This window comes from Myotis brandtii, unplaced genomic scaffold, assembly GCF_000412655.1.
Source record: "Myotis brandtii unplaced genomic scaffold, ASM41265v1 scaffold103, whole genome shotgun sequence".
NCBI lineage: Eukaryota > Metazoa > Chordata > Mammalia > Chiroptera > Vespertilionidae > Myotis > Myotis brandtii.
In genome coordinates this window covers 6,405,680-6,428,257 of record NW_005353460.1, presented here as the reverse complement: position 1 = coordinate 6,428,257, position 22,578 = coordinate 6,405,680, and the positions used below count along the sequence as shown (strand labels likewise).

The 22,578-nt window shown below is 42.4% G+C and overlaps 1 protein-coding gene across 1 annotated transcript in view; it reads right to left on the bottom strand.

The window, feature by feature from the left end:
* Window positions 1–22,578, bottom strand: part of PSD3 (pleckstrin and Sec7 domain containing 3) — a 418,120-nt gene that overhangs the window by 284,720 nt on the left and 110,822 nt on the right. The gene's annotated exons all lie outside the window — the stretch shown is intronic.

The following is a 22,578-nucleotide window of genomic DNA, read 5'->3' as shown; positions in this document are numbered from 1 at the left end:
GTGCCTTTCAGAGTGACTGGTTCAAGGTCCAGTGGGGACCCCTAAGGAAAGAGGTAGTCAATCCAGTGGAGAGGGATTAAATAAAGTTTCCAGGACACACGCTTTGAGTTGCAACTTTCTGAACTGATATCCAAGGCCTCCCATGATCCTACCTTAATTCACTTCCCCACTGCCCTCCACAGCATCTCTCATCTCCTAGAAAAGAATATTCTCCCCATTCTTTCCATACACTCAAACACCTCCTGTTCCTTCAAGGCACAGCACACCCGGGATCGCTCCCTCCCAGCCTGCGAGTCCTCTCCTCCGCTGTAATCAGATGATGAGCAGAGCGCGGACTCCCCGCTGCTCCTGTTTGCAACAGTCTGTCTCCTTAGAGAGCGGATGTGTGTCCATGCAGGACCCTTAACATGGAATCAGTCATCTGCTCATGACATTTGTACCAATTATCTGGCACTTAATTACACATCATCTTCCATTTAATGGCTCCTGGTAGGAATGTTGTCTTGCTGTAAGTTCATTAGCTTCTTATAAGCAGTCATTAGCAGTATTGGGTGCACAGCAAATACTTGTAAATAAATATTTGTAGAATTAAATGTATTAAACAAAAGAAACTTATTCCCTGCCCCTCTTTTTAAATTTTTCCTAATAGTTTTATGACTTTGTTGTTGTTGTTTTTAATTAAATGTATTGGGGTGACACTGGTTGATAATATTATGTAAGTTACAAGATCTGTCTATTGCACTGTGTGCCCAACACCAAAAGTCAAATCATCTCCCATCACCATATATTTGACCCCCTATACCCTCTTTTTTAAATATACTACCTAGATATAAGAACCAAAACTAGACAAATCTTAGTGCCAACAAATTCTGGGGAACCTGCCACCACAAAAAGAATCTCTCGTCATTTTTCCTTTAAATAAAAAATTAAACGAGGTATCAATCTTCTTTTTTAAATTATATTCATTTTAACCAGGACTAACTTAAAGTTCACTGTGCCAGCTGCTCTGAGGACAACCAAAGGATTGCTAAATATTTTAGACAGTTAACGATCGACCATCCAAAGCGTGAGCGCTCTAACTAACTTTCCCTGGGGCAGCTGGGTTTTGCATTGAGTCATCCCTACTCAGTTGCCAGGGCCCCCTTATTTTAACCAACAGAAACACTTCGTAAAATAGTTTGCAAAGTTCCTGACTAAATAAGTTATCTATACCTTAAGAATTGACCTTGGCCTCATTAACACCACTGTCTTATCAAGTGAACTGACATGGACTGGGTACTTCCTTATGTAAACAGCATAGGCACAACCAGGAAAAAGAATTGTTGGGAAGGCACAGTTAATGTAGCTATAGATGAAAGTGCTTGGGTCTTGCTCTCTGTTACTTTGTGTCTTGCTAAGGAATCTTCTCTACTTCTACAATGTTGAGACAAGTAGAAATTTTAATTTGTTTCAGTATTTTGATGTATGTTTTTACTACTGTCATATTCCTGGCGTTGTAATTTCCCTCTGCTGGGATATGGAGGATTGGGTGGATGGAAGTTAGACTGTAAGGAAAAAGGGCAGGCTGGGTGCTCCAATTAAATGGATAAAGAACTTAGACCTCTCAGAATCCCGAGACACAGAGGACTGCCCCTCATGGGCAGACCCCTTTAACTGATGGCCCTGTCATCACACCCGAATGCCACCATGGCAAGGGACATGGACTAACCAATCTGACGCCTTAGGACACACTCTCTTCCCTTCCCAAGGGAAACACAAGGAGCTGTTGTGCTGCATCAGCATCCCTCAGAAACGAGCTAGAAGGGACCTAGGAGTCATATGGATGAGTTTAAACTTCTTTTTGAGTAGAGACACTGTGCCTTCGCATGATGTCAGACATGCATGATGTCTGACACAGAAGTCCAATGTAGAAAGCATAGAAGAGGGGGCCTTTTGGTCGAAAGTGTTTTGCCATGGACTCCTGCCACCATCTCCTCTTCCCCAACACTCAGGGAGACACAAAGTTAAAAACGAAAGAAGTGAAGCCAGAAAAATTAAACAGTTTGTTCACTATCATACTACCAATTAAGGACGAAGTCAGAATTGCAGCCCACTTTCCTGTGATGTTAGGAGACTGGCAAATGAACATAGCGGGACCTCACTCGGATTATCTGTAAGGCTGTAGGTGGGAAGACTTAGGCTCTGACATCACACCTGAGCTGGCATGCCAGCTCTGTGACTTACGTGCAATGTGACCTGAGGTTAAATTATTTAAACCTCAGTGAGTCTCATCGATGAAGTAAGGGGGGAGGGGATAGTAATGGAGAATTCTACTGAGATTTAAAGAATAACTAATATAAAAATTTCCTAGCAGAATACTTGTTACATAAGTGTGTAACAATGTTCACTTCTCCTTGCATGATCTGAGAGAATATGGAATCTTTATCCTTGCTTTGCAAGTAGCATTTTAATTATTTTACAATTCACATCTCAAGGATACAGACAGACACAGAGGAACAGATATAAAGATACACACACAAAGATACATATATGTGTGTGTATATATCATTAGTCAATATTACAATTAAACACAGAACTCAGTATTAAACCAAAATTTAAGAAAAATATCCTACTCAGTTTGTCAGTATACACCATATTTTTTTAGTTTTTTTTTCATTTTTTTAAATAATATATTTTTATTGATTTCAGAGAGGAAGGGAGAGGGAGAGATAGAAACAACAACGACAAGAGAGAATCATTTGATCGGCTGCCTCCTGCACACCCCCTATTAGGGATCAAGCCTGCAACCTTTATGCCCTGTTCAGGAATCGATTTGTGACCTCCTGGTTCATAAGTCAACGTTCAAGCACTGAGCCACACCGGTCAGGCTATACAATAATTTAAGAGCAAAACAACTGCAGCAACTAAAAAGCTACCAGTTAAGAAATAGCCAATTTAGGACCTTCCATATCAGTCTTTCAGTGACTGTATCTCTAGTAATACTGATTTCTTCAGAAGTCTTTGCAAAATTTGTAAATGGGAAAAAATGCTCCAGGCTGGGTTTCACATACTATGTTAATGCATCCTGTACTCAAGAATTCTTATTATCAGGGCCCATCAAAATGTCCATCTCAGAATATCACCAGTTAACATTTCTATTTCAAAACTTAAGTCTTTTGCCATGAAAATTCCAAATCTTTAATTTCATAACATCGTGAGATTAATACACAACAGATTTAGTCATATTTTTACACCACTGGAATTTTTATAAACTTCCAGATTAGATTAAGCAGAAAGAACAAAAGCATATTAACTGACCTCTAAAAAAAATCTGAAGGCAGGAAAAGCAAGCAGCACTTAGCAGTTGAGAACTGCTACTAAAGTGTTATACTCTGTCCACCAGAGGACAGTGTTGTTTAACTATTAACAACAATAATTTAGAACTGAGGAGTAAAATTTTGTACTCGTAAAAGAAAAAATACACACACACAAATCGAAGGAAACCCTAGAAATCTGCCATTAGATAGCTGCAATTAGGTTAAAATATCATAAAACATGGTCCACTTTTCAAAATCATTTTGTGCCTGTGAACTTATCAGACATAGCCCAGGTGTAGTAGGGTTATCTTCAAAGGAAGAAAGACTCCCCATGTCCAGTGTCACCTGACCAAGGCTGCTGCAACTGTGACCAGCACGCATCCTCACTCGCAGCCTGATGGTAAAGCTCAAAGAGGGCAGTGAACCGGGGCAGTTGGGACCCTCATTTTTCATCACATACTTTAAAGGCTCTGATGATGTTTAAGGCATATAAATACCTACCCCACTGTGTCTGCAAAAACATCTCACTTAGCAGTTAATATATCCCAAATTTTGTTTTATTTTATTTTTATTTTTTTGGTTAATCCTCACCCAAGGATATTTCTCCCACTGATTATTAGAGATTGGGAAGGAGGGAGGAAGGGAGGGAAGGATAGAGGGAGGGAGGGAGGGAGGAGAGAAACATGATATGAAAGAGACATATGGATTGGGGACCTCCTACGTGAGCCCTGACCAGGGCTGGGGAATGAACCTACAACCCAGGTACGTGCCCTTGACTGAGAATCAAACCTGCGACCCTTCGGTGCTGGGGCCAACGTTCCAACCAGAGCCACACGAGCCAGAGCATATTCCACATTGTAGCTTGAACAGATTAGTCAATATCCTGTCACAGTGACAAAAGCCCAAAATACCAGGGGTGAGGGGCACAGGAGGTGCAGATTCCATCCCTAGACATTTACTTCAGGGAAATAGCAGCCATCTACCCTGATTTTCAGCCATATGATCAAACTTAGGTTTAATCTAAACACCTTTATACAAACACACACACTTGATATATAAAGAGAGCTACATGCACACAATATATAGAAATAACTACACACACACACACACACACACACACACACACACACCCATCTCTCTTTTATTACATTCAATTACTTCCTAATTGCCAGGCGCTTCAGGCTTTATCTTACTGGACTCATCTATGGCGTGTTTCTACAATTATACCCTTCTTATTAAAATCCTTCCCTCTTGTTTCCCAAGTACCTTTCTGTTCCGACTTTCCTTCTGCCTCTCCGACTGATCCTGGATTTCTTTCAATCACTACTCTTTCGGCCTGCCCTTTAAATATTTTTCTTCTTCAAGATGCCATCTTCAGTCCTCCTTTTCATTTTGCACATACTTCCTCGACAGCCCTAGTCAATTCCAAAACCTCTTCCCTCTGGCCCAGACCCGTATACCCACTTGCCACTGGCTATCTCCATCTGAATGTGCCCCAGGCATCAAACTCAACATCATTCTTCCCCCCCACCCCACACCAGCTCTTCCTTCAAGCCGGCACCTTGTTGAAAGGCATCTCCATCCGCCCAGCTGCACCAGGCAGAAACCACCCTCAGTCCCCGTTCCCTCCTTCCACACCCCTCAGTTGCCCAGGGCCGCACCTCAGGCTCTGCAGTGTCTGTTCCCTGTCCCCCCTCAGCCCCATCCTCATCACCAGGCACTTGCATTCCTCTCTGTAGCGACACAGGTGGTTTAACCCCGCTGTCCACTCCTCCTCCTCTCTCAGTGACCGAACTCCCAATCTCCAGCTGGGCCCGTGGCAACCCAGAATAAAGATGACATTTCCCGCACGTCCCTTGCAGCTAACTGTGGCCATGGCACCACGGCATAAACGAGGAGCTGTAACTGAAAGTGCTCTGCAGTGATTCCTCCAAAAATATCCTTAAATTACCATAGTACAAACCCCTTTGCCCTTCGTAACCTCCTCTTCCTCCTTCCTGCTCTTAGGAGGAAGGGATTTGTTGTTGTTTTGTTAATCCTCATCCGAGGGTTTTTGTGTTTTTTTTTAAGAGAGAGAGTGGAAGAGACACAGAGAAACACTGATGTGAAACACATCGATTGGTTTGCCTCCGGCACGTGCCCAACAGGGCCGGGATCGAGCCTGCCACCAAGGTACATGCTGTGCCTTTGACCGGAATCGAACCCAAGACTCTTCAGTCCGCAGGCTGACACTCTAATCTAGTGATGGCGAACCTATGACACGCGTGTCAGAGGTGACACACAAACTCATTTTCTTGGTTGATTTTTCTTTGTTAAATGGCATTTAAATATATAAAATAAATATAAAAAATATAAGTCTTTGTTTTACTATGGTTGCAAATATCAAAAAATTTCTATATGTGACACGGCACCAGAGTTAAGTTAGGGTTTTTCAAAATGCTGACACACTGAGCTCTAAAGGTTCGCCATCACTGCTCTAATCACTGAGCGAAACCGGCCCTGGCTTTCCTGCTCTCAGGAATTCGGCTGGAGCTCAAGCAAGCACAAGAGGAGATGAGACATGTTAAAAGGCGGGCAGACTAACCGGCCCTAAGGAGTCAAGACCACCAGCCCTGTGGGACCACCAGCTGAGCTCAGAATCATCTGGATTCCTCTCGTGGAAGAGAAGAGCAAACTTTTGTTTAAGTCACTGACGTGTGTGTGTGTGTGTGTGTGTGTGTGTGTGTGTGTGTGTACCTTCCTAACAAGGCACAGTGCCTCCAATCACACCTTTCCTTAACTGCAGCCCAATCTCTACACTGTTTCCAGACTGATTTCCTAAATCCCAAATGCAGAGCCAATTCATTATTTTATAAATCAGTAAAATGCACACTCCTTAGCATGGCACACAGGTCTGCACCCTGGTCCTGGTCCTTCTCCCTGGCTCCTCCCTGTTGACACCAGCTGCTCAGAACAGTATTATTCACAGCACTGTCTGCACCTGTCTCTTCCCAGCACCCAGCACCTTACCCTTAAAAAGGCTGCTTGGCAATCACTCTTCCAGGAAGCCCTCCCTCCTGGGGAACTTACGTGTGCCTTCCGTACCCTCCCAAAGCTCCCCATCCTCACCTCTACCGCAGGCAACCACTGTGTTGTGATCCTCACATTACTTGTCCGTTTCCCCAACCAGACTGCATGCTTTATCTCTCCATCTCCAGCCTGGCAGCCACTGATCTTCCTGCCTCCCACGAAGGTAAACACCCTCAGGAGTGCCTTCACTTGTATTGAAGGAAGCTTTTGGCATCTGATACCTGACACAAATGAAAACCCAGGCTCTTGATTCTTTGCCCAGGCCTGTCTCCAGCACATCAGCATTTCCCCAGCTGTACTCCAATAACATCCCTTCAGGGAATGTTAATAATGTTAATAACATGTGGGCTTACAGCCACCCCAGACAACTTCCAGTTCCACTAACCTGTCAAACTCCCTCCACCCTCGGTACCCCACCCCCACCCTCCTGGGCATCCTCAACTTCAGCCTCAGGTTCCCACCATTCCTCCTTTAAACCCCGTGCCAGCGCATATCTGGGGAGGACTCCCCACTCCCCCAACACTTTTAATAATCCCCTAAAATCTGGCTGAACATGACCTTAACTCACCAGTCTCTACAGTCTCCTTTCTAAAATTAGGTTTTACCTCTCAAAAATTTTTAGCACTTTTCTCTTTCTTCATGATTTTCAAAGACGACCTAGCGTGGATCTATACCTTATCTGGAAACGTGCTCAGCTTCTTAGGACGTAACCCCTCAGAGTTCACATTCATGTAACAGGAGCAAGATGAGCGCTTCTTGGGCGTCAAGTTCTCGGCAGCGTTTGCTCTACCATTTCCCACCAGACAGCCGCTCTCCGGGAAGAGCAAACCCAACCAAACAAGAGTTCTGAATCTCCCCTGTGTCTCGGAAACCCGTAACATTGCCTCACCCGCCCCCAGGAAGGAGCCTGGCCTCTCCTTGCTCTGGTCTCTGTGGGACACCACGTGCTGCTGCACCCACCCTGAGGAGCAGGGCTGACTGCTCACCGTGTTGTCCAAGAACCACCTGGGAGAATCGTCCGGGAGCTCATTACAGTAGATTTTTGGGTCACTCACAAAGTCAGAATTACTGCAGCAAGGTTCAAGAATCCGATTGTTTTTTCAGCTTTATTGAGGTATAACTGACAAATAAAATTGTAAAATTGTACAAGGTGATGATTTGATATACACATACATTGTGAAAGGAAGAATCCAAATGTTAAATGAGCATCCCTAGCGTGTGTCAGTACAAGCACTGCTAGGAGTTGGGGCAGGACTGGAACCACCAGAATCCCCAGACACCGCCCCCCGCAGCCTGAAGCACTGCCTCCATCCACCGGAGTGTGCAACACAAAGTATATCACTTTCTCAGTATATCATGAAATGGAAAGGGTCACAGAGTTCCCAGAATTTCCTAGAGAACTGCTCAATCAGGGAGGCTCACAGCATCATTTTCAAATCTTCCCCAGATCAATCTAATGTGTTTAAAATATCAATCTTCAACTCTGTAAGAGCAAAAATACCTTTTTATAACAAATGTTTTGCAACACCTACTTTATTATTCTGAAGTGAACTTCATAAGAGCATAACCTGCCTAAATACAAAATTCAAAACAATCAATATGATTTATTAAACATGATACTTCGGTGGTTTACTAAATGTAATACAAAAAGTAAAATGATTTCCGTAGTTAAATGCTCAGGTCAATCACATACTTGCTTGTACCTAAATACAGAGTCGCCTGAGAGCCAGGCTCCAGTATACACTGGCCCAGGTGTGCTGAGTTGACTCAATAGCAGGAGCATTGCCTTGTGATATCTGGAAATGGTAACAACTTTTAGTAAATTTCCAAACACAACAAAGTACAGTAGTCCCACCTTATCAGCGGTTTCACCTTCCATGGTTTTAGTTACTTTCAGACAACCACGATCTGAAAATACTAAATGGAAAGTTCCAGAAATAATTCAAAAGTTTTAAATGTGCACTGTTCTGAGCAGCATGAGGAAACCTGGCTCTGTCCTGCTCCATTCTGCTGGGAGGTGAATCATTTCTTTACCCAGCACGCCCATGCCCTATACTCTACCTCCCAGCTCGTCACGCAGTAGCCGTCCCGGTTATCAGATCAACTGCCAAGGGATCACAGTGCTTGTGTGTAACTTACTTTATAATGTTTCACTCACCTACTTTATCATCTCACCGCATCACAAGGCAATGAAGGGTGAGTCCGTACAATAAGATATTTTAAGAGAAATCACATTCACATAACTTTCAATACACTATACTGTTAAAATGTTCTATTTTATTATCAGTGATTGCTGTTAATCTCCTTGAGAGTCTAATTTATACATCAAGGTTTCATAGGTATGCATGTAGCCCTGTATAGGAAAAAAGCAGTGTACTAGTATATAGGGTGCAGTACTACCTGCGATTTCAGGCACCCTCTAGGGGGTCAAGGGTCGTATCCCCCATGGATAAGGGGGGGCAACTACAAAATCTTCCCTTGACTCACATGGCAGTTACAGCCCTTGAAAATTCACTGATATTTAAAACCATGCAAAAAAAAGTTTATATAGCCCAACTCCAGATCACTGGGAACATGTGTTTCCCGACATGGATGTCCAACTGGACATTCAAAGATGAGTAGCACATGAAATAATCCTCCCTTGAGCTGCACCCTCCATGCACTACAAGATGCCTGGCAGCCCTGGCCTTACCCACTTAGGGCCAGTAGCCAACCCTCACCCCCAGTTATTGTGACAATTAAAAACATCCCCACAAATATCTAAACTGCTGTTTTAAAACAACCATTCCACCCCCCCAACCCCCAAAGCAATCAGAATAGAGGCTGCAATAGTACTTGAACCCTGTGCAACCTTACATTATAGCAACCCCAGAATCTCTGCCTGATCCCCTATACAGTTTCCAAAGCAAATATTTGCGTGAATATGAGCATAACAGAAACTGCTGGTGAAATCCACATGAATGCACAACCATCACAGACATGAGAAACCTTCTTCACAGATTCCTGAAAACTAATGCGTGCTATTTCTTTTACAATCAACTCGCATTTTCCTAATGGCCTTACAGTTCAGGTTCAGAGATGTCCTCTCACTTATATGTCTGCTGTTCAATTAGGCATGGTACCTAAGCACTTCAGCGTTGAATGTCAGTAGTTCAAAGAATTCCCTAATGAGTCTTTTCAGTGTTAAGATGGTTTATAAATAGCTCAAGTAATTACCTTTTAAATACAGTTCTTAGGCCTGTGTGTCCATCATAATCACCACCTGGGGAGCTGCTTAAAAGCTGAGAGATGCCTGGGTCCCTTATCCCAAGATTTTTACTGCACACAGAAGATGGGGCCCAAGAATCTTTATTCTTTTTCGAAGGTCTACCAGTGCTTCTCTTGCTGGAAGGGATAGTTCCGGTTTTGTGGCTCCTGCACATTATACCATTTGGATGCTCTTATTGAGACAAAGAAGACAAACGGTTAGGTCTCTAAAGCCTTGGGAAAGCCCTGTGCATTAGCTCCACGCCATATCCACCTTTGGGTGCTATTCAGGGTTGAGAGCATGACTGTGAGGATCATGCCTGGAAACCAGACCAGGAGTGTAAAGTCATACGCTACTGTGACTTGAAGGCTGAGACCAGAAGCCCAGGTGCCGACAGCCTCGGGGAGGTGACATAAATGTGAACCGGAGGCAACACAGGAGGGCTGCTGACAGGCAACTGGGGGCGCCTGAGCCCTGAAGGCACGGGCTGCTGTTCAGCGCCAGTGATAATGCTCACTCAGTGCTGCAGTCTTGGATTTTTCAACAGAAGCTTGAAATCAGGGATTTTAGGCGAAATCTCCCAGTTTTGAAAAGTTAGCTCAATTTTTTCACAAAACATTGGCTCTGCTAAATAAAATGTGAAAGATGACAGTATGTGACCTTTGCTGTACAAAATAAAAGGGAAAAGATACCTCCTGTCTAAAAATAAAAGGAAACTTAAGATGAGGTGGTTGATTTAAGGAACAATGAAGGAAGACACTGCTAAGTTTGTACACCTGACAATAAAACATTTTATTCAGGGACCCAAATTTATTCTAAAACATCCTAACAGCACCCAAAGAGTTATGTAAGTCAAGAAAAGACTAGCTCTACAATATAAACACACGAAGAGGGAAATCTTTAAAAACGAATCCTTAATGGCTACATGGAAATCTTTAAAAATGAATCCTTAGCCCTAACCGGTTTGGCTCAGTGGATAGAGCGTCAGCCTGCGTACTCAAGGGTCCCAGGTTCGATTCCGGTCAAGGGCATGTACCTTGGTTGCGGGCACATACCCAGTAGGGAGTGTGCAGGAGGCAGCTGATCGATGTTTCTCTCTCATCGATGTTTCTAACTCTCTATCCCTCTCTCTTCCTCTCTGTAAAAAATCAATAAAATATATTTTTTTAAAAAAATGAATCCTTAAACTACATGAAAAAACTTGAACCACAATTACACTAGTGCTGCACGTTTCTGAAGATAAAAACTCTCTATTCTAACACAGATGTGCTGTTCCAAAGCTGCACCAGAGTTGATCTGATTCCACTCTCAAAAAAGTCAAACTCTGCTCCTCAGCTTTTCAATAGCTCCTAAAAGAAAAAAACTACAATGACGCTGGTTCAAAAAATAACGAATCTCCTAGCAAAATTGAACTGCTGTTCTGAACAGACAGTAGGAATAAGCTTTGCAGCATGCCCTCCAGACTGATTTTTGCAACACTCCTTAGCTATCTCAGTGTATGAAACACCAGGCAGTCCCGATGAGGGAGCTCAGTATGCAAATATGCGGGCCAAGGCGGGATACGGTAAAAGCACTGACTCCTTATAGCCACAGAGAAAGTTCACAGTCCCTCCCTGGCCCACTTTGCCAAATCAAAACAGACCACTAAAACTACTGCCTATCCAGCAGGGTCTGTGGAGTAGCTAAGATAGCAGAGGACATCCGACCAATTTATTAAAGGCCAAGGAATGGTGAGCTAGTCTAATATATACTTGTTTATCATGCTTTAAAGCCGTTTTTCTGCTTGCCATAATGGGTAGGAAGGGGGCTGGAAAGTGGAAAGGAAGAAGCAAACTAAAGAATATGTGGGCCCTCTCAAATAAAGAATGTGCCAAAAAGAGATTTACTAAAGGAAAAGGCATAAAATTATAAACCGACTTGCATCTGAGGTGGAGACAAGAAAAGAACTCAACAGAACATCCTGGAATTAGTGGATTTGCCATTGTTGCTTTGTACATGTGTGGTTTTCTACACCAACCCACATTTTTCCTAAAGCAATGACTCCTAGCTTCGTGGGTCCTCTGACCCTACTTAAATAGGGTTAAGCAGCAAGGCTACTTTTTTGCATCTTGCTCTCCAGGAATTCAGTCCATCCAAATCAATAAGATGCTCTACATATTCTATCATTAAGAATTATTCAGCTTGTTCCTCGCAGCATAAGCAAAAAGTAACTCAAATTGGATCACAGACCTAAATGTAAGTTAGAACCATAAAACTTAGAAGAAACTATAGAAATACATCTTACTGACCTTGGATTAGGCAATAATTTCTTCAGTATGTCACCAAAGCAATAAAAGAAGACATAGATAAACTGAACGTGATCAAAATTAAAAACCTTTGTGCTGCCAAAGATACTATCAAGGAAGTGAAGACAACCCACCCAATGGGAGAAAACATTTTCAAATAATCTATCTGATAAGGGATGTATATACAGAATAATAAGGAACTCTTACAACCCAATCATAGAAAGGCAAACCAATTAAAATCATAGAAAGGCAAAGCACAGCTCAAAAGACACTTCTCTAAAGAAGATATAAATAATCCGATGTAGGGAGTGTCTATAGGGTTAAGCTTCTGACTGACGTGTTGGCAAAGCCACAAACAAGTCCCAACTTAGAGGGCACAGCCCTCTTAACATAATTAAGCTTGATCTTATGAGCTCCCTAGATCCTATCTGGGTAGCTAATGGGCTGTGGGAGGTGCAGCAAGTGCTGCCAAAACAAGTGAAACTCACAAGAACACTGTAACTATGGTGACCACTACCTTGTTTACCTCTGGCTATAAAATAAAGGCTCAGCTTACCCTCTGGATCTCTCTCTGTGGCCTCTACCAGGCACAGGAAGATCCACCTAGAGCAGGGGTGGGCAAACTTTTTGACTCGAGGGCCACAATGGGTTCTTAAACTGGACCGGAGGGCCGGAACAAAAGCATGGATGGAGTGTTTGTGTGAACTAATATAAATTCAAAGTAAACATCATTAAAAAAAAGGGTACGGTTTTTTTTTTTTAGTTTTATTCATTCCAACCAGGCCGGATCCGGCCCGCGGGCCGTAGTTTGCCCACGGCTGACCTAGGGCCAGGGGGAAGGGAACAATGGGGACATTATTGTTTAATAGGTATGGAATTTGAGTTTGAGATGATGAAACATTCTGGAGAATGGACAGTGTTCATGGTTGCACAGCAGTGTGAATGTATTTGATGCTGCTGAACTATACGCTTAAAAATGGTTAATAGGGAAAATTTTATGCTAGGTATATTTTACCAGGATTTAAAAAAGTAAAGTAAACCAGTGAGATGCACCTATGAAAAAACAGTGGTACAATCTGGATGTACAAGGCAGGATGATGTCTTTTTGCTGTTATTTTCTTTTCATTTTTACCTATTTATTTACTAGCTACTTATTTAAAATTTACTAGATAAATTGTATCTAATATAGTCATTCTTAAGTCTTAGAGTTATTTCTTAGAGTTACTGTAGATATTTATATGTTATAGATTACTACCATAGGCCAATTTGGAACAGAAGATTCTAAGTACACTTCCCTGTAGATTCTGTCTTAAGGAGGGGCATTCTTTATTAATTAATGTTTTTGGCCTTTTGTCTTACTTTAACCTTTGACATCTCCAATTCGTGCAGCAAATATTTATTGTGTGCCTACTATAATGTTGGGGGCATTGGGACTGTAGCAGTGAACAAAACACAAATAATCCTGTCTTAATGGAGCTTACATTCTAATGTTCTTCATTTCCTTATTGTAAAGAAGTTTTTGTTTCATGAAAATCATTTGAGAATTTTTCAGCAACTTTGATTAAACCATAGGCATGTAGTACCACACTCCCTAAATCAGGAGCTGATGTCCATACTCATTAGTCCTAATGTGTCTTTCTTCTTACAATTTCCATAGGTTAATATCATTCTCTACAGAACAGATTATTATCATTATTATTATTAAATGCCCAACAGACATTTTAAGTTAAAGTTCAGACTTACAATATAGAGCTTATTCGACTGATAGATTATACGTATTTATTTTTTTAAATGGTTAAGTTACCATGCTGTTTTAACTTCTTAGAGACTGTCCATGTTACACCGATATTTGATGCTGTTATTTCTGACTTTAATGAATCTTTTCTTTGCCATTTATGTAATAGAATATGATTTTGGAAAGTTATTTAAATTGTATATAAAATAGAGTGGTACTTTTTTTTTTTTTTTTTTTTTTTATTTTTATTCATTTAAAACGGGCCGGTTTCGCCCCGCGGGCCGTAGTTTGCCCACGGCTGACCTAGACCCAGCTTATTCTCTTGTCTGTCTTTTCTAAATCCTTCGCTGCCCTCCCTCAGGCTCACCAAACCCTTGGCTGCGCTGGCCTGGCACAATCCAATAAGCACATGAAAAGATTCTCAAAACCATTAGTCATTCAGGAAATGCAAACAAAACTACAATGAGACACCACTTCACATCCACTAGGATGGTTATAATAAAAATGATGATAACAAGTGTTGGTGAGAACGTGGAGAAACAGGAATCCACACACAGCTAGTGGGAAGGTAAAATGGTATAGCCACTGTGGAAAACAATTTAGAAGTTTCTCAAAATCTTAAAAATACAATCACCATATGGCCCAGCAATTGTTCATATGAGCCAAAAAGTGGAAGCAACTAAATGTCCATCAAATGATGAATAAAATGTGGCCTGTTCAATTTTAATGGAATATTATTCCACAATTTCTTATTGTGGAATAATGTAGTGACACATGCTATAGCATGGATGAGAACAATGTAAGAAATGAAAAAAACTGGTCACAAAAGACCACCTACTATATGATTCCATGTATATGAAATGTCCAGATTAAGCAAATCCATAGGGACAAACATACAAACGTTTGCCTGGTGAAGGGAGAGGATACAGAGTGACCGCTAGTGGGCGCAGTCTTTTCTTCTCGGGGTGATGAAATGCTCTAAAGTTAAGTGTGGTGACAGACCCACAACGCTGTGAACAGACTAAAAACCACTAAGTTTTACAGTTAAAATGGTTTAGCTGTTTGGTATATAAATTTTATCCCAATAAAGCTATTCAAAACCTATCTCACTTCTGGTCATATATCTAAGGGAAATAAAATCAGTACATCAAAATGGTATCCACATCTTAGTGTTCATTGCAGCATTATTCACAACAGCCAAGACGTGAACAGAACCAAAGCATTCATCAACAGATGAATGAATAAAGATATGCTGTGTGCTCTGTGTGTGTGTGTGTGTGTGTGTGTGTGTGTAATTGATTATTCATCTGCAAGAAAAAAGAAAATCCTACCATTTGCAACAGCACTGATGGACCTTGAGGACATTATGCTAAGTAAGATAAGTGAGACAGGGAAAGACAAATACCAGATGATCTCACTTATATGTGGCATCTAAGAAAGACAAATTCCTAGAAACAGAGTACACTAGTGGTTACCAGGGTGGGGATGGGGGAATGGGCAGATGTTGGTCCAGAGGTTTAGACTTCAGTTATAAGATGAATAAGGTCTGGTGATATAAAGTACAGCATGCTGACCATAGTTAACAATACTGTATTATATACTTGAAATTTGCTAAGAGAGTAAATCTTAAATGTGCTCACGACAAAAAAAGGCAATCATGTGAGGTGATGGGTAGCCTAACTAACCTTAATGCAGTATTCATTTTATAATCTATACACATATCAAATCAGTACACCATACGCCTTAAACTTATACAATGTTATTTGTCAATTATAATAAAACTGAAGAGAAAAAGAATTATTCGGGATTCTGGGTCACTATGGCAGTGGGACAAAAGTTTTCCTCCTCTCCTAAGTCCTACTAAAATGACAACAACAAATTTCAAAAGAAAATAAATTCATCACCGTGCTGACAAGAGGAGAAGCATTATTAAGCTTGAGACTTTAAGGAGTTTGTCATACTAAAAGGCTGGCACTATAACCACGGACAAAATAAAGCAGAAGCACAACCCAGACAGCCTCAGTCATCCTAACAGTGGAGACGCAGAGAAGCTAAAAGGCGAGAGTTGGCAGGTATCCATACCTGGAATGGGAAGAAGAGATGTCAATTGTAATTAACTGAAGAATTATAAAGAATTATCTACAGAGCAGCGTCCCACATTGGCTCCCTCCCCTACTCAGAGGCTTGCTGGCATCAAGCACTTAACCTGGGTATAATACAATAGGCAGCCCCCACCTGCCCCTGTGCCAGTCCGCACAGCATACCTGGCCTCACCGAGAGTCTGCTCAGCCTCCTCTATACAGGGAAGAGGCCTGCTGGGGACACTGGCCACACATACAGAGAAACCCCAGCTGTCTGTACTCGGGAACTCAGTTTTTCATTCATGCATATGAATAGAAAAACAAACTCCCACAGACATTTGAGAAAAAACAGTGGCTTTCAAAAGAAGTCCCAAGACTTAATGAAACAGAACTGACCCTAGATGAAGCAAAAATTCCAGAAACAGAAGGTAATCTTAGAAAACAAATTCTAATTAATTCTTTAGAGAGATTCAAAATTATAATCTATAATAATAAAAGCGTAATATGCAAATCGACTGAACGGAAAAACAGCAGAACGACCGTCCAGACTACCACTCTATGACACGCACTGGCGCTAGGCCAGCCAAGGCGGGTGCAATGCGATTGGGGAGCGGGGATGTAGAGGGGAGGGCGGGGGGGTCCCCCCACCATCGCCCCATGATCACCCCGCAGAGAGAGGCCCAGGGCAATCAACCAAAGGGGAAGGGGGGGTGGTGGCAGACATAGGCAGTGCCAGGCCAAGGCGGGTGCAGGTGGGGGGTGGGGCCAGCTGCCAGCAGCCGAGGGAAGCCCAGGTCCCAGGTGCCAGCAGCCAAAGGGAAACCCGGGTACCAGCAGCCAGAGGGAAGCCCGGGTGCTGGCAGCCGGGGGAAGGAAGGCCTACCTTTGCATGAATTTCATGCATTGGGCCTCTAGTGACTCCATAAAAGAACAGACTATGATGAAAACTGAGTGATCAGAGAACAGGAAAGAGCTCTTGAAACTGTAAATATAATTATCAAAATAAAAATTTTACTAGAAAAAAGGTGAAAAATTAAGAGGCATCTAAGATTAATCCAATCCAGGAGTACCAACATCCATCTAGTAGGAATTTCAGAAGTAAAAACCATAAAAGAGCGGGGGGGTGGGGGGGGTGGGGGGGGATAAAAATGTAATAGAACAAATGTTTCCAGATGTCACACCTCCTGACATGCCAGAGGGCTGGGTACGAGCACCCTTCAAATGGTCCAGACAGAAGGAGCAGATCACGCACAAAGGAGCAAACCTCAGTCCAGTGGACACCTACAGAGAGCGAAATGATGCTTCCGAGTTCTGAAGGGAAATGAGCTGAACCTAGACTTCAACGAAGCCTAGCTTCATGAGCAATGAAGCATCAAAACAAAATAGTCATATTCACACACTCAAAGTTTTAAGAATGTTATCCATCTCAGAATCTCTCCGAAAGTATTCCTAAAGGATATACTCCAGAAAAAAGAAAAAGACCCCAAGAATGTGGCATGGAATCCAAGAAGCAGTACATCTAATCAAGAATGTAATAAAGAATTTTGTCAAAGTCGAAGGAGAACAGCTGTATAAACGCCTAGAAAACTTAGGGCACAATTCAGAACAAGCTGTCAGAAGTTCCTAAAAAGAATGTCTTCAAGATGAAAATGAAGGGCCAGTTACAAATAATACCATTACACCTGGTGAGGAAGGGAAGCCCTAACAGCCAAGCAGTACACTGTGCAGTAAGAATGTGCTGCCCTCCCCTTACTCCTTCTCTCTGCTCTGGGGGCTGTGCCATCCCTTGAGCAGCAGACGTTAAGGACATGCTTTCTTCACTTCGGGTCCAACTAGACTACTTGGATGCTGCATTCTGTATATTCTGTACATGTTGGTGCTTTAAAAAAAATTTTTTTGCATCAACCTGAAGAGAAAGCACAAAAAAGATTTTGCTACAGTTTCAGGACAGAATGTAAAAGTAAAGGTAAGACGGATGGAGGCTTAGCGTGGGGCAGGAAAGCTGGAGGGGCGTGCAGAGCCACTGCAGTCTCCATTTACATGAGAATGTCCTGAGTGACTCTTAGAACCAAGAGTTTCAGGAACAGTTTCAAATATTCATACTTAAAAACCAGAAATATAACTAAGAAAAATTAAAATACAGCTTTTGGTATGGGGGAGTAGATAGAATATGTGAGCCAAATTCCCCCTTTGCCATATTACAGAATAGATGCTTTTTTAAATAGATAATAAATGCAAATGTAAGTATATTATCTATGAGGCAACTACCATAACAGCTTTAAAAAAAGGAAGGAAGGAAGGAAGGAAGGAAGGAAGGATAATGCAATAAGCAAAAGTCACTGCCACTGTGAAGGCCCCTGAGGTTGAGAGACTGAAGTGTGTGTCCCGGAGATGGGAAGCGGTGAAGCAGTGACTCGCTTTTGGCCATGCACACTTTTAGTCAAACTTACATTTTTCAGATTATACGCAAGTATTATTTTGGTAATAACAACTTCAAATTCGTATTTAACATAAAAAAATGAATGCTTACATCTGGGGGACTAAAGGCTAATCAGTCCCTTTCCCCCCATTAAGTTGGGCACAGGTTAATAATTACTCGGTGCAGAGGAGTGTGTGGGGAGGTGGGCGCTGAGGCACCGAAGAGTAAAGTCTGAACTGGCGCAATCTATCTGTTAGGCAATTTGTTAAACAGGGATTTTAGTTTTGTTCAATGCTCTATCCCAAAGACCTAGAACAATGCCTGACACAGAGCAACCCCTCATATATTTCCTGAATAATGAAGAAATGTGTGTGCACTTTTGGGTATGAAACACACCAATAAAAACCAGAAATAAACGCTACCAAAATGAGAACATATTGCTTGGAGTTACAGATGCTCTTTTTCCTCCTTCTTCTTCTCACTTTTCTACAGATAATATTTGCTAAGCAATGGGGGGGGGGGGGGGGGGGGGACAAAGCAGGGAGTTTCGGTCCCTACCAAATATAAACTCAATAATGTACACTTACCCCAACCATTTTTTTTAAATTTCACTATCCGTATTTTTCGTTTTCTGTACATTTGGTTTTTGTTCAAATAGACATGTCTCTACTTCCTCCTTTCCTCTTTAATCACAATGGTTTCTTTTCCCTCTTTTATCTTTTAAACAAACCAATTTTACCATTTCAGAACATTCTATTATCTCTAATCCTTGGTTCTGTTTCTCTACTTGTAGTGCATGCTGACTCCTTCCATAGAATTCCCTTCCTTTTTATCGTTTATACCATTATTGTGAGCTCACAGATCTCAGGGATTACTGATTTATTTATTCATAGGGGAGCCCTCTGTGTCCTGGGCTGTGAAAGGGTCCCTTTCACAGGGTGGTTTTGCATTGACGTTGGCAATAACTTGTAGGCTTTTACCCATCCAACACCAGTTTTGTGTCACTTTCTAGATTCACGTGAAGATACACTTGGACACTTGAACTCCACCCCACCTGTGCTGCAGGCTTGGCTTTCAATTCTACCTGAGTGACCCTCCCCGTCCTCGCCCCCACACTCTGTAAAACCAGGGTGTCAACCCCCAGTCCCATCTCCTCCTCCCCTGGCCTCCACCATTTAAACTATGTGCCCTCAGGCACATTCTTTAATATCCCTGAAGTTCACTTCCTTTATCTTTAAAATGTTTATATATCAGTAGAGAACACGGGAGAGAGATTTTGTAAACTTCCCACTGTTCATTTAAGAAGTTAGCTGATTCCTCTCCTTAGCATCCACAGGCCTGTCACTCCCTCACACACTTTGGTAAGTCACCTGTTCCCCTACAAGCTGAGGGAGGGACAGTCTCACTCTTCTTCAGAGGCTCCCTCAAGCATTTCTTTCTTCTGGACTTTGACCAAAAGAGACCAACCGAGCCTGGCCACTGACGCTGCCTAGGAACACTTCAAAGAGCGTACCTTCCCACAATGAAGCCACCCGTGTATTCTACCTGAACAGTTCAGAAAGCCATGCTGGCCATGAGTGCAGCAATCAGAGAGGAAAGGTGTGGTCAGAGGCCAGTGGGAAGGCAGTCTCACCTACCCCCTAAGGAATTCAGGCCTATGGTTAGCCCAGGGGAGGCTCCTACAGTCCCTCCTTTCCTCTTTGCAGTTCTAACAGCTGACTGGGAGGGAAGAGGTGAACCTACCACTGGCGACTCAGTCACCTCCTCATTGAGTCACAGCACAATTGATGCCCCACTCAGCCCAGAGCCTCTCCACAACTGCCAACACTGCGCCAGCCCTGGAGAAGCTCCTGGAGGCTGCGGCTGCCCCAGGAGGCAGCAGAGAACAGACACCAGAGAAGCGTGGCCCCTCTTTCCTTGCACTGTACTGATGAACAGAGAGTGAGAATTCAGATTTTAATTCCCAGCCACAGGACTCTTCCCACTGTCCACATGTTCTCCCATACTCCATCCAACACCATAAGCGGTGGTCACTGGTTCAAGATCCCTGCAATAAGCAACAGCTTGCAAATAATCTTGACTTGTTTTCCCTGGAACCTCCCACCTGCACCCAGGTGAAGTCCCTGCTCAGTGGCAAAGTCTAAGGCTCTCTTCCTAGAGCAGCGACACTTTCCCTGGGCCTAACTGGGGATCATGAGCCCAGTGAGCTCACTGATCTCAGTGATGCCACCTGAGTGTCACTGTCAGCATTTCCACTTCTCCAGCGGCTGTTTCTGGCGCACTGAGGTAGTTCAAATCCACTTACTTAACCCACTTTTTAAAATCCTGTGTGTGAAGAGGTATGTCTACCCATCAAATTCAAACAGAAGCACTGTCCTACTCTCCCTACTGCCTTTCCCGATGGTCTTCAAGTGGGGGCAGTGTTTTGCTGACCGATGAATGGTCTATGTAAGTCAACTTCAAGAGTATTTTTTAAATGATAAAAATGTGCCATCATTTTTTTGTAATGATAGCAAAAGACTTTCCAAAGTCAATAAAAACTTGCATCTTTTATCCTCTTATGGTAAGCAATAGCATCTGTTGCCCATTCCAATTTCCTGATCAATCCATCTTGATTTATCTATCTAAACCAGTACTTGGCACTTCCTTTTCGCATAACTGGGTAAAATGCAACTCCTTTACCCTGCCTACAAGATTCTGCCCCTATCCTTTTTTATTTAATCCTCACTGGAGGATGTTTTTTCCATTGATTTTTAGAGAGAGTGGAAGGGAGGGAGGAGGGGGAGAGAGAGAGAGAGAAACATTGATGTGAGAGAGACACATTGACTGGTTGCCTCCCACACACACCCGGAAAGGGGCTGGGGATGGAGCCTGCAACTCAGATATGTATGTGCCCTTGACCGGGAATCAAACCCTGCCTAGACCCTTCGCTTTAACCAACAAGCCAAACTGGCCAGGGCTGCCCCTTTTTTAATGGTTATCTTTCTAAACTTATCTCTCACTGATATGTTTTACAAACCAATCAGGCTAGTTTCCTCCCTGTTCCTCAAACAATTTATGTTTTCTGCCACCACACCCTTCCTCATACCATGCCCTGTCCCAGAACTCTATCAGGATCCTAGTTATTAAGAACCAATTCACTTCCCCTCCTCCATGAATCCTCACAAGCACAGCTGAGGGTGAGCATCCCCTTCCTTCAGTCACTCTCAGACACATTTCCCACCGGCCAAAGAATAAGCTAAAGCGCAGAAACTGCATCTTCTACTGTGTACCCTCACAGTGCCCAGCACATAAGTGCTCATTCAATCTGTTCAATAAATGCATGCATATATTCACACCTGCAGAATAACATCACACAAAACAAGCAATACCAACCATTTTTACCAGGGCAAATAAGGAATGGGGGTTTAAAATGTCATTTTGATTTGCCTCCGGTACACAGGGAAAACTATGCAAAACCTAGGAGTAAAGAAGAACCAAACTCCACCCACCAGTAAGTCAGAGGATATGCAGACATTGGATTTACATAGCAAAGTAAAAATCATGTTTTATCCAAGTCAAAACAAGCTTAATCAGCACAAAATCACCATGTGGCATTCCAAGTTAAGGTTATGCCAAGGAGTATTGGAGTGAGTCTAATCAGTACTCCCTGTCTGAGAAATAGTGACTAGATGAGCCCCTGGGGCACAACCAAATGTGCTGGGCGCCAGGACAGATACCACAAATTCCTTCATTATCATGTTAATTGATCCTGCACCCACCTAAGTATTTGTCCATCATTTTACTTTTATCCAATCCCAGGGGTTTCCCTGCTTTGCTTTATCCCTCCTCCTTAATCTATCACCAATGAATTTCATGTAACCCACCAATGTCCCTCCTTTGATTGCAAATGTATAAATACAAATGTAACCCCGCCATTCTCCGGAGCATTATCTCAATTCGTTGAGGTTCTGCTTCCCAGCATATGTTGGCAGTTTGGCTCAAATAAACTCACAAAAATTCAAAAAAAAAAAAATAGTGACTAGATGACCAAGTGCCCCAAACCGAAAGCCCAGAACAGTTAGGGATTTATGGTCCATGATAAATAGCAAATCAGGACCTGTGATAAAAATGAATGATTTTTAAAAATTAACTTAGCTGTTTTAAACTTTACTAACAGTCCCCAACTATTGAAATATCTAATAGACATTCATTATTAAGGAAAAGGGATTATTAAATGGCTGTGTATACACTGCATTCTTGATATACCCAAATAATTTCAGGTCCACAATATAATCCCACCTACCACATATCAAATGTATTATTTGACTTTTTCAACTGAACAGCAACTACATTAGCTCATATTCCTTGTCCACCCAAAACAGAAATCAGTCTCGGATAGTGAGGAAAGTCAGGTCTGTCCTTCTGAACGTCAACTTCAAAGGTCAGGGATATGATGATAATAGC